The sequence below is a fragment of the Acomys russatus genome, chromosome 23, assembly GCF_903995435.1.
Source record: "Acomys russatus chromosome 23, mAcoRus1.1, whole genome shotgun sequence".
In the NCBI taxonomy this organism is placed as follows: Eukaryota; Metazoa; Chordata; class Mammalia; order Rodentia; family Muridae; genus Acomys; species Acomys russatus.
Genome location: NC_067159.1, coordinates 49,990,895 through 49,994,974, shown reverse-complemented (window position 1 = coordinate 49,994,974; position 4,080 = coordinate 49,990,895). Strand labels below are relative to the sequence as shown.

At 39.9% G+C, this 4,080-nt stretch overlaps 1 non-coding gene across 1 annotated transcript; it reads left to right on the top strand.

Annotated features, from left to right (window-relative positions):
* Positions 1-2,912: 2,912 nt before the first annotated feature.
* Positions 2,913-3,017, top strand: LOC127206782 (U6 spliceosomal RNA). Its single transcript, XR_007832875.1, has one exon. It is a non-coding gene; the product is annotated as a U6 spliceosomal RNA (small nuclear RNA).
* The last annotated feature ends 1,063 nt before the right edge of the window (positions 3,018-4,080 follow it).

The window sequence follows — 4,080 nt, the reverse complement described above, 5'->3', positions numbered from 1 at the left end:
AATATTATTGCATGCCTAATAGCAGCTGCTTCTGTTTGAACTCAGGGCTGTGGAAGATGAACTACATTAAATGGGAAATCATTAAATATCTGCTGGGTAAAAGCACAGGGGTACACATGTTCCTGATGAAATCAACACCACCTGTCTTCCTACATGCAAAGAACTTGGTCTTTACATGCAGATAGCTAAACAATGACAGAAGAGCCAGCATGAAAACCATACACAGAAACCTCAAAGAAGGGCTTTTGGGTTGTATTGGTGAGCAAATGATTCTGAGCAAATCTTCCTCCAGAATGAAGCAGGAAAGCACAGCATTGTGTTTAACACAGCTATAAAGTATTTAGGGACATGTAATCCCTTTAGAGTGTTGTGTTTTCTCCAATTGTGTATTTATTCTTCACAAAAAGAAAAAAACACAACTGTTTAAATTATATCCACCCAATACCACAGATTCATTGGCCTATAGTTTGTCTACTTTCTTTTACTATCGGTCCACCTCTTGGGCAGATATGAACATTATAATTGCATATAAAGTTCATACCTGTTCAGAATTGAGACTGTACAATCCTGGAGTCTAATGTGGGTTTTAAGGGCTCTTGCAAAAGGTAAAATTCTTTCACCTGCTTGAACTAGGTAGTAGAATGGGGGCACACTAGTTCCATTGTATAGTGGGGTGCTTTGAAAGGCTCAGATCTCCAGTGCCTGACACCAAACAGTTCCTTTGTTCTCTACTTCATCTCACCTCTGTGTGCCGTGTGGACCCACTGGATGTCCTGTGTCCACATAAGTGTTAGTGTTGCCCTGAGCCTGCATCATCACAGCAAGACACAGAGGTGACCACAGAGCATTCCACCTGTGTATTTGCCCCTTCCACTTAATTCATAGTGCTACAATAAAAATTATACAGAGGCTGGGACATAACTCCATTGGTAGAGGGATAGTCTTTCATCATGAGGCCCTAGGTTTGATTCCCAGTACATACATACATAAACACACACACACACACACACACACACACACACACACACACACATATGACAGAGAGAGAGAGATGCAAACACAAACACACAAGACATACAAACACAAACACACAGATACACGCACAGAGAGGAAGGTAATCATTATACTTTATAATTCACTTGTTCTGGTTTCTAACTTGTCCCCTCCTTAACCTCCAAATAACAGAGGTCTTGATCTATTAATTATGTTTGAAAACATGTCCTGTTATGCTGTTCCTGTACAATCTCAGTCTGTAAAGTATTACCATTTGTAGGCTGTTGGAGAAGGATCTGAAATTATTCTCAGTACTGTTATTACACACTTATTCAATTCCATAGATGGAAAGAAGAATTTTCCTTTAATTTCCATGAAAGAAAATAATAAAATTATTATTTTTAAAATATATTTTATTAATTTATTCATATTACATCTCAATTGTTAGCCCATCTCTTGTATCCTTCCATTCCTCCCTCCCTTTCATTTTCCCCTTACTCCCCTCTCCTATGACTGTGACTAAGGGGGACCTCCTCCCCCTGTATATGCTCATAAGGTATCAAGTCTCTTCTTGGTAGCCTGCTATCCTTCCTCTGAGGGCCACCAGGCCTCCCCATCCAGGGCATGTGGTTAAATACAGGGCACCAGAGTTCATGTGAAAGTCAGACCCCACTCTCCACTCAACTGGGGAGAATGTCCTGTCCATTGGCTAGATCTGGGTAGAGGTTCAAAGTTTACTGCATGTATTGTCTTTGGCTGGTGCCATAGTTTGAGCAGGATCCCTGAGCCCAGATCCACCTGTCATAATGTTCTTCTTGTAGATTTCTAGGACCCTCTGGATCCTTCTATTTCCCCATTCTCCCATGCGTCTCTCACCTAGAGTCCCAGTAGGATGTCCTCTCCTCTGTCCCACTTTCCTGGTAAGTGAAGACTTTCATGAGACATGCCCCTTGGCATAGTGTTCAGCTTTAAGTGAATATATACCATTTGACTCTTTCTGCTTCTGGGTTAACTCACTCATTACGATCATTTTTAGTTCCATCCATTTGTCCACAAACTTCAGGAATTCCTTATTTTTAATAGCTGAGTAGTATTCCATAGTGTAAATGTACCATAGTTTCTTTATCCATTCTTCTACTGAGGGACACTTAGGCTGTTTCCATGTTCTGGCTATTATGAATAAGGCTGCTATGAACATGGTTGAGCAAGTGTTCTTGTTGTGTGCTGGAGCATCTTCTGGGTATATTCCAAGGAGTGGAATAGCTGGGTCTTAAGGAAGCCTTATTCCCAGTTGTCTGAGACAGTGCCAGATAGATTTCCAAAATGGCTGTACTAGTTTGCATTCCCACCAGCAATGAAGGAGTGTTCCTTTCTTTCCACATTCTTGCCAGCAAGTGGTGTCGCTTGAATTTTTGATCTTAGTCATTTTGAGGGGTGTAAGATAGAATTGCAGACTTGTTTTGATTTGCATTTCCCTGATGGCTAAGGAGGTTGGGCAATTCTTTAAGTGTTTCTCAGCCATTCGATATTCCTCCCTTGAGAATTCTCTGTTTAATTCTGAGCCCCATTTCTCAATTGGGTTATTTGGTTTGGTGGTGTTTAATTTCTTGAGTTCTTTATATATTTTAAATATTAGACCTTTGTCAGGTGTAAGGATGGTGAAGATCTTTTTCCCAGTCTGTAGGCTGTTGCTTTGTTCTGTTGACAGTGTCTCCTGCCTTACAGAAGCTTCTCAGCCTCATGAGGTCCCATTTATTAATTGTTGACCTTAAGGCCTGGGCTGTTGGTGTTCTGTTCAGAAAGTTGTCTCCTGTGCCAATGTGTTCCAGGCTCTTCCCCACCATAAAATTGTTTTTTACAAATAAAATTTTCAAATAACTTATTACAAATGTTTCTGGATCTTTCAAAAGAACACGTATGCGCTTACTGCAGCAGCACATATACAAAGATTGGAACAATACAGGAAAGAATATCATGGCCCGTGTGCAAGGATGCAATGCAAATTCAATGTGTTCCATATTTTAAAAAACAAACAAAAAAGGTGAATATGTATTTGTTGTCTGTCAGAGTTTTATAGAAATTGTAGTATTTTACAATATAAAGATATCTTTCACTATACAAACAAATGAATATGTCAATGTTTTCTTAATTAACCCATACATCTATTAATAACATGACAGAATACATATATCCAAGTGGTGGTGCATGCCTTTAATCCAAGGACTTGGGGGACAGTCAAACAGATCTCTGAGTCTGAGGCCAGCTTGGTCAACAGAGAGAGTTTCAGTACTGCCAGGCCTACACAGAAAAACCCTGTGTGGAAAACACAACAACAAGAGTAATAGTAAAGTTTTTCTAGGGAAGAAATACCTATATTCTTCTGAAAGAACTGCAGGCTCCTGGAAGATGACCTAGTTGCTTGGGTGTAGGATCAGCTTTAACACTGTTTGCAGTGTATTGCTCTTGTGGCTGCTAACCACTGTCACACATTTGTAAAAGTAAAAGCTAATGCTCTATGTAGAGGACTTTGTACAATGCTTGAAATAATTTTGTCTCAAATACAAACAACGTATTTAAAGTGAATACTATGTCATTTATACCAGGCTGTGTTCTGTCTCTGTTCCTTTTCTTGTTTCAGAGACAGAGAGAGACAGAGAGAGAGAGAGAGAGAGAGAGAGAGAGAGAGAGGGCCTTTTACAGCTTTCTTTCATGTGTTTGACCCACTAACAAATCTTTCAGAGAGGGACAGGTGAGACTTCACAGTGTGGTTACATTAACAGAGAGCATATACAGCATGTGGTCTTTTCTTCTCTGACATGATGAGATAAATATAAATCAGAGTTTTAGAATAAATATATATCCTTGGACACAATTTTGATAACCTCAGAAAAGGAAGACAACACTTTTAACAAAACCAAACTTAACCATAAAGGACATCATAACCCTCACAAAACCTGTTCTGAAGAGCTGACCTTTGTGTTTGGGTCAACGTAAAGAAAGCCAGCACTGCTAGGAGAGGCTGGAAGGCAGTTGAAGTATCAGGCAGGTGTACCAGGGCATGTTTGCAGGACACAGGGGAAGGCTTAT